We start from the raw sequence: 13393 nt of genomic DNA on the forward strand, positions 1-13393 counted from the left end.
TATTTCTTAAAAGAAATAGCCTTTATCTCTAAGTAATCAAATGCTATGGTGTAGAAAGCCATAGCCATTTCGAAATCTAGTTATTTGTTTGTTGGTTAGGGTTCTCAATCTTTAATTTGTTCAAATTCGTCTTGGTCTGCGTGCCAATAAAACTGGCAGTCTTCCCTTCATTATGGCATCTTCTCGTGTCGATTAATGTATTTCTTATTTCAGTTATCGAGACTTATCATTCTCCATTATTTTAAACATAGCCAAGTTTGACTGCAGAAACAAGAAGTAAATTTCACTAGTCGTACTGCTGAAGAAATCCGAAATTACTGTAAGTGATCCGTACTCGGCGTCAAAAAATTGTTTCAATGGAATCCAAAACTTACGAATTGTCTCAGCTGTTGGAATTAACGACAACCATGTGGTTATTGAGTGGGATGGAAGAGTATGATGATTGACATCAGCGAACAGAAGTCTTTCAGCTTCTCTGTCCTTATGTGTATATTGAAAAATAATTAAATATTTTCTTGACTTTTATTTCAAAACTCCAGCAGCGCTCGATATAGTGTTGTGGATGGATATTGTATTGTGGAGAATATGGATAGGGCATCCATATCCTTCCATGTTTTTTTCCTAATTCCTCTGGAATTTCGTGAAAAACATTCCCCTATCCGCGTCGATGAAGCCCTCCGAAGTTGGTATTGGTACTGTTTCCATAAAAAATGATTAATTTATCTAATCGAATTTGCAGGTGTCAAAGTGTTTAGAAAAAAATATTACAATTGTCTCTGATGTTTCTTTATTCAGCGACTCAAACTACAGTAGTTTCTGTTGGGTTCCATCAGTTTTAGTTAAGTATTAAACAACTAAATGAAACATCTTTTCAGCTTCGTGCTCCGGTACTTCGGTGCCCATGTCGTAAAATGAAACTTCTTTCATTTGTTTCATGGATTTGGGCACGGTGTGTGGTGCGAGAATATTTTTAACAATAGCTGTAGCTTTGATCCTGGCTGTAGACTGCTTTACGGCGACTTTGCAGTCAGGATATATTGCGGCATTCAGTTTTTCGGTACAGTCAGGAGAACAGCATTAGCTTTGCTACACCTCGCTTCCAGTTCTTTCACTATGTTGCCATCCTGTGAGAATAATCCTAAGTACTTGAAACCGTCCACCTGTTCTAACTTTGTTCCTCCTATTTGGCACTCAATCCGTTTATATTTCTGTCAGTGGGAAAGAAATATAAACGGATTGAGTGCCAAATAGGAGGAACAAAGTTAGAACAGGTGGACGGTTTCAAGTACTTAGGATGCATATTCTCACAGGATGGCAACATAGTGAAAGAACTGGAAGCGAGGTGTAGCAAAGCTAATGCAGTGAGCGCTCAGCTACGATCTACTCTCTTCTGCAATAAGGAAGTCAGTACCAAGACTAAGTTATCTCTGCACCGTTCAATCTTTCGACCTACTTTGTTGTATGGGAGCGAAAGCTGGGTGGATTCAGGTTACCTTATCAACAAGGTTGAGGTTACGGATATGAAAGTAGCTAGGATGATTGCAGGTACTAGTAGATGGGAACAATGGCAGGAGGGTGTCCACAATGAGGAAATCAAAGAAAAACTGGGAATGAACTCTATAGATGTAGCAGTCAGGGCGAACAGGCTTAGATGGTGGGGTCATGTTACACGCATGGGAGAAGCAAGGTTACCCAAGAGACTCATGGATTCAGCAGTAGAGGGTAGGAGGAGTCGGGGCAGACCGAGGAGAAGGTACCTGGATTCGGTTAAGAATGATTTTGAAGTAATAGGTATAACATCAGAAGAGGCACCAATGTTAGCACTGAATAGGGGATCATGGAGGAACTGTATAAGGGGGGTTATGCTCCAGACTGAACGCTGAAAGGCAGAATCAGTCTTAAATGATGATGATGATGATGATGATGATGATGTCAGGAGAACAGAATGATTGATGATGCTTCACAACTTTGTAAGCTTTTAACAAACTACAGCTTATCTCCGTCTGCTAAAGAGATGCAACGAATTAGTTAGGCAATTACTTTTTATTTCCTTAAGCACGAACACCAATCAACTTAAAAAATCTAAGTCAATATGAAGGATGCTAATAAAGATCTAAGGGTGAAGGAGACTGTTCGAGTGCTCGTCACCACAGAATAATGCCGTGTTTCACTGTGCATTCTCACAGCTTCTTGTGGTGACTCCCAAACAGACCCCCCGCCGCCAGTAGAGCGGAGCCTCGGGAATGTATGAGTATTTACATTTCACCCGACGTCCAGCTCTCGTTTATACTGAAGGCACTGCATGAACTTCTTCAGCCGCCGGTGGTGGCAGTGACAGTACTGCTTCATCTTGTGGTCCGTGTCCAGTAGTGTGGAAGCTGACACTTCGTGTTCAGCAAGTACGACCTCTTCGGTTGGTAACATATGTGCAGGTTTGACCCGTTCAATTTTGATCTATATGCATGGTATGTCCATCGCGGGAGAGAACTCTGTAGAGCCCAGAATATGGGGGCTGCAGCGGTGACTTGACAGCGCCTGTCCATATCATCACATGTGCACTTGACCGTAGATCTTTGTGCACGAACGTAGTTACCGCCTCCTGTCTCGAGACGGCAGATGGGCGAAGTCTGGCCATACTCTAGCGCCCCGTTTGCAGTACATAAGGCAATTCTGGGCCCTACAGAGTTCTCTCCCGGAATGAACATGCCATGCATATTGATCAAAATGGGAAGACTCAAGTGTATCGCTGGAAAGGGTCAAACCTGAACATACGTTACCAACCAAAGAGGACGTACCGATGAACACGAAGAGTCATCTTCCACACTACTGGGCACGGACGACGCTGCCTCGGCGCCACAAGAGGAAGTAGGACCATGACTGCAAGCACTGGAGGCTGAAGAAGTTGAAGCAGTGCCTTCAGTACACACAAGAGCTGGACGTCGGGTGAAATACAAATACCCCTACATCATTCCCGGAGATCCGCTCGAGGAGGGGAGGGAGGTGGGGGCTGTGTGGAAGTCTCCAGTTTGACGCTGGCGTTTTCTCCCAGATGAGCCAGCCCATGGATGCTGTCAAATAATTGCCATGGCAATTTCTTAGGTACACAAGGTCTCGGATTTCCATGTGATACGTTGCACAAAACTTGCTAACGTTCTCCAGCAGATTCTATTTTCCGCAGGCGTAATCCGTATGTACTGTCGCAACGGGATTGGGCGAGTTGGTGGCCTGTCTCTTGCGCAACAGTTAGGTCCTTGTACTCAACAGCCTGAGAGATTGATTCCAACCGAGACAGGAAATTCGCCACGACATTCTCAGCTCCTTTTATATGATGCAGGTCTGACGTGACTTTGGTGATGAATTTAAGTTGTCTAAATTGTCGCGGTGAGCAGTCATCCTTGTTGCTACTGAAGGCGAAAGTAATCGGCTTGTGGTCTGCGAGAACCGTGAATGGCCTGGCTTCCATTTGTGGCCGGAAATATCTCATAGCTTCATAAATTGCCAGCAGTTCCCTATCGTGAGCGCCCCATTTAACTTGCGACGACCCAAGCATACGGGAGAAGAAACCCAGGGGCTGCTAGGGGCCTTCGACATGCTGGTGCAGAGCTACGGCAATGGCTTGCTGGCTAGCGTCCACAACAATTGCCAATCGCTATTCTTATCGAATGCCATCAACATCTCTGATGTCCATTGCAAAGGTCGTTTGCCCACTGCGTCCTTGCCGGCCAGTGCTGACGTCCAAGGTGCCTGGATGGTCGCCGCATTAGGCAGATGTCTGTAGAAATTAACTGCTCTAAGGAAACTGGCCAACTACAGCTTACCTCCATCTGCTAAAGAGACACAACGAATTAGTCGGGCAATAACTTCTTTTTTCCTTAATCTCGAACACCAATCAACTTAAAAAATCTAAGTCAATACAAAGAACACTAATAAAGATCAAGAGTAAAGCAGATTGTCCGAGTGTTGGTCGCCACAAAATAATGCTGCGTTTCACCTTGCATTTACAGATCTTCTTCTGGCAACTCCCACAAGCTGTTGTTAAGTCTGCAGCAGCAACGAGCAGTTATTACAGGGTATCTTCTTATTTTTTTTTATTATTTTGAGCTTTTCCTCATTACAGAGGCTTAACTCCAACATAATAATTTACTTGGAACTTACAATACAAACAATAAACGTTCTTAAACTATACTCTCAAAATATTTCTCCAGGTGTTTCGATCTTGCGTGTCCACTTCCTCTGCGCCCATTCTCCTCATTGTGTGCTGTACATTTTGGAGCCAGGTGGTCACAGGTCGTCCTCTTCTTCTTCTCCCCTCCGGTTCCCAATCCAGTATCAATTTTGGTATTCTGGCTTCCTCCATTCGTCGTACATGCCCGTACCACTGTAATTTCTTCCTATCCATTACGTCATATATTCTTTCTTTTATTTCCATTCTCCTTATTACTTCGGTGTTCCTTATCTTTTCTTTCCTGGAGATTCTTGCCGATCTTCTCCAAAAGTCCATCTCTAGAGCTTGTAATTTTTTAATGTGCTTCATGTTAATTGTCCAGGTCTCCGTTCCATACAGAACCACACTCTCTAATATGGATTTGTATATTAATTTTTTAGTTCTGCTCATTACATTCCTGCTCGATAAGACTGAGTTAAGCATCCCAATGACCCTCCGTCCGCTACTAATTCTTTTATTGATTTCTGACTCTGATTTTCCCTCGATTTCTAAATTGGATCCCAAATAACAGAAAGTGTTTATCTTTTTGATTTTCTTTCCTTCAATGTATAGCTCATCTGAATCATTAGTCAAGTATTCTGTTTTTTGGTAATTAATCTTCAAACCCAAGTTTTGTATGCTACTGCTAGTTGATTGTACATATAGTTAGCATCCTCCCCATCTTGTGCTACGACTACTTGATCATCAGCAAATAATAAATGATGTAGATAAACTGGTATCTTCTTTAATAATTAATATAGAAATAGGCTTTGACATCGACGCTACTGCGGATCTATTTGTATGACTCTTCGTAGAAATGTGATGCCTCACATCTGCTTTACCTCCGTGGGTAACTAAGATGACACAGCAAAAAATCTCACTCAACGCTTCCTGATTCGTATGCTCCTTCATGACAAAAGACTATTCTTCTGTGTAATCATCCGAAGAATGACGCTTTCCATAGTTGGGCATTTTCGTAAGCTAGAATAAGTTAATTGGTAACACGTCACTGTACATTTCACGTCCTATGTACCTGCAGTACACACTTCAAACATTACTACCGTGCATTCGTTGTTCATATTAAGTTTAAAAAGAAAAGCCTTATCAGATCGCTACAGATGGGAAGTGACCGATTCTTCCTCTTAGAGCGTAAATAGTTCTAGCCCCATACTACTGGAGAAGTCTGGTATGTTCTCGAACAATGGCGCTGTATCTATACATGATACTCAAGCATGCAACGCCATCTGTGAGATGACCTTGTCAACATAAACTTGCTGTCATAAATAAAACTGAGACTGCGATTACATGTTGCGCAAACAGATGGCATTACTTCAGTACCTGAATCAATCTCGTAACAGTATTTTGCAAAATCGGGACAAAAGTATGTCATGTCGGGACAAGAAGGCGCGTTACTGCTGACGGTCTCGATGTATTGGGACGGATGACAACCTTATCTGAGACTGCTTTAAAAGCCGCTTACTAGTATTATTTAGCATACTAAAGTGTTTTTTTGTCCGTAAAGTAACATGAGAGAAGCTCGTCTTATGTTCATTCTGCTCATCAGCGTTACTAGATAGATTTCCAACAAATGGAATGGAAATCGACACTGGAACATTTTTGGGCGGGCATCGGCCAAACAGTTTTGAATACCTCATCTACATTCGTAACACAAACAAAAGGAAATAGTTTGTTTGCTGAAAACAGCAAACAGCTTTCATTTTTAAAGTCATTTCTACTGATTAAAGTTATTTACAACGAATTGTTTCTACAGTATATTCAAAATTTCCCTGTATCACTTAGGCGACTATAGAAAGATGTAGCGTTAAAAAGGACCCGGTCGATTTCCTGTTCCATCGTTCTTCAGTCCTATCTTGTGCCTCGTCTGTAATGAGCTCTTCAACGACGGATAGTTAAAGTGTACTCTCCTCTCCTTATTTTGTCTTTCACCTAGTTTCAGTTCCTGCTTACGAGGCAGTTAGCATTAAATACCACAGTCGCCGTCGATAGGTTCATGTAGTTTAATGAAAGAATCATCCAATTCTTCTTACAGGCTATTTCTCAATGCGCTTCATTACTCAGTTAATAATATACACTCGCGACTGACAGTAAGGTAAGCTATAAAGATTTTCACGATGGTAATCGAATTTTCAGCTCTTTTCTGTTGCATAACACATTAAATTACTGACCAGGTCAGTAAATATTACTGTGAATTGCATGACGCTGACACTAGTATAGCCGGCCAGTGTGGCCGCGCGGTTCTAGGCGCTTCAGTCTGGAACCGCGCGACCACTACGGTCGCAGGTTCGAATCCTGCCTCGGGCATGGATGTGTGTGATGTCCTTAGGTTAGTTAGCTTTAAGTAGTTCTAAGTTCTAGGGGACTGATGACCTCAGATGTTAAGTCCCATAGTGCTCAGAGCCATTTGAACCATTTTTGAACACTAGTATAAGTTAACCACCGACAATTACCTGAGAGGCATCACATCTTCAAAAACAGAATCCCGTTATGTAATCTGTAAAATAGATTTTCAGTGTAAATATATTAACTTTTCATTTACGGGAATTATTTCGCTGAAATGGATATTATATTAACTGTCAAAAAAACCTGAAGCACATCACATCTACAGAAACAAAATCTCATACAGTATACAATTTTTAAAACAGATTTTAAGTGTAAATACACTCCTGGAAATTGAAATAAGAACACCGTGAATTCATTGTCCCAGGAAGGGGAAACTTTATTGACACATTCCTGGGGTCAGATACATCACATGATCACACTGACAGAACCACAGGCACATAGACACAGGCAACAGAGCATGCACAATGTCGGCACTAGTACAGTGTATATCCACCTTTCGCAGCAATGCAGGCTGCTATTCGCCCATGGAGACGATCGTAGAGATGCTGGATGTAGTCCTGTGGAACGGCTTGCCATGCCATTTCCACCTGGCGCCTCAGTTGGACCAGCGTTCGTGCTGGACGTGCAGACCGCGTGAGACGACGCTTCATCCAGTCCCAAACATGCTCAATGGGGGACAGATCCGGAGATCTTGCTGGCCAGGGTAGTTGACTTACACCTTCTAGAGCACGTTGGGTGGCACGGGATACATGCGGACGTGCATTGTCCTGTTGGAACAGCAAGTTCCCTTGCCGGTCTAGGAATGGTAGAACGATGGGTTCGATGACGGTTTGGATGTACCGTGCACTATTCAGTGTCCCCTCGACGATCACCAGTGGTGTACGGCCAGTGTAGGAGATCGCTCCCCACACCATGATGCCGGGTGTTGGCCCTGTGTGCCTCGGTCGTATGCAGTCCTGATTGTGGCGCTCACCTGCACGGCGCCAAACACGCATACGACCATCATTGGCACCAAGGCAGAAGCGACTCTCATCGCTGAAGACGACACGTCTCCATTCGTCCCTCCATTCACGCCTGTCGCGACACCACTGGAGGCGGGCTGCACGATGTTGGGGCGTGAGCGGAAGACGGCCTAACGGTGTGCGGGACCGTAGCCCAGCTTCATGGAGACGGTTGCGAATGGTCCTCGCCGATACCCCAGGAGCAACAGTGTCCCTAATTTGCTGGGAAGTGGCGGTGCGGTCCCCTACGGCACTGCGTAGGATCCTACGGTCTTGGCGTGCATCCGTGCGTCGCTGCGGTCCGGTCCCAGGTCGACGGGCACGTGCACCTTCCGCCGACCACTGGCGACAACATCGATGTACTGTGGAGACCTCACGCCCCACGGTTTGAGCAATTCGGCGGTACGTCCACCCGGCCTCCCGCATGCCCACTATACGCCCTCGCTCAAAGTCCGTCAACTGCACATACGGTTCACGTCCACGCTGTCGCGGCATGCTACCAGTGTTAAAGACTGCGATGGAGCTCCGTATGCCACGGCAAACTGGCTGACACTGACGGCGGCGGTGCACAAATGCTGCGCAGCTAGCGCCATTCGACGGCCAACACCGCGGTTCCTGGTGTGTCCGCTGTGCCGTGCGTGTGATCATTGCTTGTACAGCCCTCTCGCAGTGTCCGGAGCAAGTATGGTGGGTCTGACACACCGGTGTCAATGTGTTCTTTTTTCCATTTCCAGGAGTGTATACAGAACAATTGTGTTTGAGGGAAGGACTTAGTATGCGAACATTTATAACACTTTCTGGACAGAGGTCAGCGATAATAACCTTTTTAGGACTTTTTAATCGGCTTATTACAGAAGACTGGTGTATACTGTTGATAACATAAGTCTTTTCGAAAATTGTTTGTTTAAGAGTCCGGAATCACTTTGTGCCAGAAACAAAACTGTATTCCGTTACTTATTGACAAACACAGTCATACTTGAAAAAATTGGAGTACATTGATGATGCAAAAAATGTAATATTTTGAGGCAACTACCGACCACCGTAGGTCAGGGCGCTAACGCACGCTTCTGCGCTAACGCTCAGCTCGGAAGTTTCCCGTTCGAATCCTGGTGGTGGGAGGAAGTTCGCCATTATTATGAGTCCCGAAGTGGAGATGATGGTGTAAATTTCTTGTTTACTAGACGTTGAGGCAATGACCTGATTAAATTCAAACCTATGTGCAGTGTCTCATGGTGTGAGGGTATACGACGCTGTTGAGGTGCTATCATCCATCGGACGTGGATGTTGAGCACAGAGGCGTCTTTGGTGCTGTTCGAAAGGAGTAGACTGTGTGCCCACAACATGTTTCACCCTCGCTCTCCTCTCACAATCATATAATATAAACATGACACCTTAGTGCACACGCAATCAACGGTACACTTAAGACATATTTATCGCAAAACCCATGTCTTTAAAGAGTACTTTGTGTGCAGAATAACAACACCCTTTCCGATTAAACGGTTGGACCCAAACACTAGGGTATCCCAGCCAATAATTCAGCCAATAATTCCTTACAACACTTTCTTTCTGAGACAATGGTGCACAGTTGAGAAGGTTCCTCCAGCCATCCCGACTTTGGATGATTGTTCGACAGCGTCAACGAAGCGAATTCCTTTGTCGATGAAATTTCTGTACATTTCTACAAATTCTTAGAGATTAATTATAATCCATAATATGTTGTCGAAAATTGTCTATTTATGTTTCAACTGGCGTGTGTTTTACAGTGATTATATCCGATGTACGAATAACAATATTGTCAAATGTGATGCTCTGTAATAATTTTGCAAATGTCCGAGTTCTTTACAGTGAATCTTTTTATTTTCGACGGTATATTTCGCGTCTGTAATAACTAGCTCGTGGCGTGCAGTGCGTTAAAAGTCATATATTTCTTGGATACATTAGTTCGACTGAAATTATACTTTATTGAAGGCCGTCAAGGTGTCATAGCGTAGTCCGAATGTCGTAACAAACCGCCATAACATTCACATAATATTGTACTTCCCCTCTACATCTCACAGCTCCAAATGACCTTAATGTTAAACTTACTGTCGTCGATGAGCTCATTAAAGCAGAGAACCAACTCTGATCGGTGGAAGGATGACGAAGAAAATAGATTTTTTTTTTAAAGAAACCAATCCTGGAAATTTTCGTAATCGATTTAGGGAGACTACAGATTATCTAAATCTGAATGGCCAGACGGGGGATTTGAAACGCCGTATTTCCGAATGCGAGTCTATTTTAATTACTGCGCTACGTCCCTCTTTGAAATCAACACAGACACTTACAAGAGACCTGCTAAATGCAAATAAACTGTGTTATAGAAGGCAAACGATATATGACAATCGGTCCGTCTCGTGAACAACAAATCTTAACAAGCATAAGAAGACTCTAGTACGCCTCTTGGTGACTGTCAGTTCAGTTCATTAGCAGTTCATTACTGCGCCATATGAGAGATTGAGATATTGAAAATTTCGAAGTAGTTTTCATTATTTGTTTATTCGTCTTTCTGACAACCTGTTATTTTTCGTCATTCATTTCTGCGAGAAACAGATAAAAATATTTCGACCTAAACTTTTTTAACTTCTTCGTTCCATGTGGATTTCAAGGTCGTGACACACTTACGTTGGAGGGAACTATTTGAATGATTCTATCCTTTTGCTCAGCTAGATGTGAACCTCACCTGAAGCAGTAGCCGTGAAACCAGAGCTTTACGTGGAACGTGTAGCGACAGCCATCTAGCGACAGAATGTCGAACTGTAGCGACATTGCTGCAACTGAATATAGCGGTTGCCTTCATTTTCTGTCTTAAGAGCTCAAGATTCGTTTGAGGCTTTGTTGTTGTCAGAAAAATTTTCAACAGCTACATTTGCTTTGTAATCCTCTCTGTAAAATAAGAAGAAATGTAAATACTTTTAGATAGTGAATGAGTACAAAGTTTTCATTTCTGAACAAAATGCGTCACAACCTATGAGACTGCATCCTAACTGAAATTATCGTAGCACAAAAATTAACCCTTAGCTCACGAGGTGCCCCGCCCCCCCCAAGTCCTTTTGTATTCCCCTCTGCCTACCCCACTCCCTGTCGCGTCTGCCCCCCACCCCTCTTATGGGTCCTCATCCTCCATCAGCTCCTTTCCCGGTTCCCCCCCCCCCCCTTCGCTTTTACTCTCCTTTCCCCCCTTTTTTGTTTTCCCATCTTCTGTCCAGTTTCCCCCCACCTGCTCTCGACTGTGGTATGTCACATTTGCCAACTTTTTAGTGCAGTGTTCCAGTGACTATTCAGTGTTGTTTGTCTTTCTCGTGTTGCGAACAGAAACCATGCTGTCGCTAGGTGTGAATTTTATGTCTTTTGCGAACAGAATCCAGACTGTCACCGTGTTTTTTAATTGTCTGTCTATTGTTTTCCCTGTCTGCTTCGTATGTATTTTATTAGCATCATCATCCCTCTGTTGTTTGCTTTAAGTTCCACGATTTCTTTTCGCCATGTTACTCTTTAAGTCTCCGATTTTATCGCCTGTTTTTTTATTATTTATTCTCTTGATCTTTCTCACAAAATCTGTAGGCTGAAGAGCGGCATACTAAGCTGCTGCCAGCCCGCCCCCTTCGGGGGGAATTGAAATTCAATAAAGAAAAAAAAAAAAAAAACACGAGGTGCGGTCTCTCAGACCTCGCGAAAATCCCCTAACTCGCTGTCAAAGATCAGTTGTGGCGAATTAGTTTTATTTGTCAGTCATGCAATGCTTTTTTGTTTAATGCTTTATCGCCTTCTTTGTTTGTTGACACGCGTTATTAACAGGTGTTAGAGTCTCCTAGACTGCAGCTCGTGAACTACATACCTATTCGCTTCAGTATTCTCTTCAGTGAGGTACCGTATGGTACAAAATGTATTCTCTGGAACGACTCAGTTTTAACTTTCCTGAGTTTGTTGAAATATTTAGTCGGTGGAGGGAGGGAAGTATCAATGATATAGATAAAGACATAGATGAAAAAGACGACGATTTCACAATTGCCAGTGATCACGGTTCTATTGTCAAACAAGAGCATCATTCAGAGGGGGAATTTCAGGTCGGTTGTGATTGGGATCTGTCTGTTCATTCAATAAAATACCAAGTGTTGGTTAAATGTGTTCTGAGTGGTGATAAGAAAAATGTAGAGCTCAGCACTGACTGTCGATATTCCAAACTTCCTTTTTGTACCTACCAAGTGGAATTTTTATGTGCAAATTTAAACCCTGGAATTTAGTTTTATGTGGAAATTTACTTGTAGCAAGTACAGTATAAGTTTTCAGAATGTAACGTTCAGTTCTCTAACAGTCCATTTTTGTGTACTATTAAAAAAAAAAACACACACACACACACACAAAATATGTGATCTTGTGTGATAAATAGTAAAATAATGCAAGCTTTATTTAATGCGATAAAATAAACAAGGAGCATTTAAACAACAGATAAGTAATTGTAAAAATAAACGTAATATTACATAAATTTAAAATTATTTGCGCCTTAGATCTCAGTTTAAACATAAGAGTCCCAGAGACACCACCTCGTACTATATGTTATAGAATAGTCGCCTCGTAAGTTAAAGGTTAAATTCATAATGCAAATCTGTGATGGTAAAACTTTGAAATGCGTTCTTCAATGACACTGAAAACCAACAAAACGTCAGAACATTTTCCAGTTGGCATTTTATCTTTGAGTCTTAAAAACATAAAATATTAAAAAATCACGTAATATTAACTTTATAATGTTATGCACCATTTACAACTTGCTCTTAGAAAATACAGTAAAAAGATATAATGAAGAAAATTTTCTTGAAAGAACTTATGCTTACCGAGTTTGAAAAGTAATTGTCAAAATCCCCTTGTACACTAATCAAAACAACACTAAAAAAGTTAGAAAAGGGTTTTAAATTAGAGAAAACATAACCTAATTTCAAAGTAGGTCTCATATAACTTTTCGAGAAGGTTATGGAATTTGCTGAACTAAAGATTCCTGCTATAATACGTCTCTGAACGCCTTTTTTCTGATACTTAAAGCACTGAAAAATGGAAACAACATACACCACATCTGCAGACCACCTAACATAACAGAATCACAACCCTACTGCCATAAAAACACCAGCAGGTAGTAATAATAGTTCGTAGTAATGTTCACCTACTGCAACCTACTGCAACCCAAAAGAGATCAACTACAGCAATTTTAAGCAATAACATTGACATACATAATTTTTTTCATACTTGAACTCTCGGATAGAGATTTTGCTAGTGTTGCAGACGACGCTGCACTGAATATAGGCATGAGGGTGAATGGATAGATAGCCACAGAACATGCACAACATAACGTACGACAACGTTCAATAAGTTGTCATCACATATTTAAGCTCTTAGAAACATAATTTCCACTGTAGTGGCGATTTCAGACTATACTTTTCGAGACACATCTCTGTTATTGTTGTAACTCATCCTTAGGATGTCATAACCTTTCTTTTTTCTTGTGCTTTGCTTAAAAATTTATTACAATCCTTGTTTTGCGTGAGAGATACCGTTGAGGAAAGCGAACTAATCTGAATTCACGGACCATTGTCCGATGTCTGTACGTTCGGACTTTTAGATCGGTTGTTTTTTCACCGCCCACATACTATTGTACTAATTTGAAAAGATGGGCTGTCTTCTGCCAAATGCCACTATGATCGCAGCCTTAGAGAAACGCAGTGGCCGAGTTGTATATTTTTAGTTTTTGATTATGTATGTTTAATTCTCATATCACATAAGTGGTATCATTACCGGTTTT

Source organism: Schistocerca cancellata, chromosome 6 (assembly GCF_023864275.1).
Source record: "Schistocerca cancellata isolate TAMUIC-IGC-003103 chromosome 6, iqSchCanc2.1, whole genome shotgun sequence".
Lineage (NCBI taxonomy): Eukaryota > Metazoa > Arthropoda > Insecta > Orthoptera > Acrididae > Schistocerca > Schistocerca cancellata.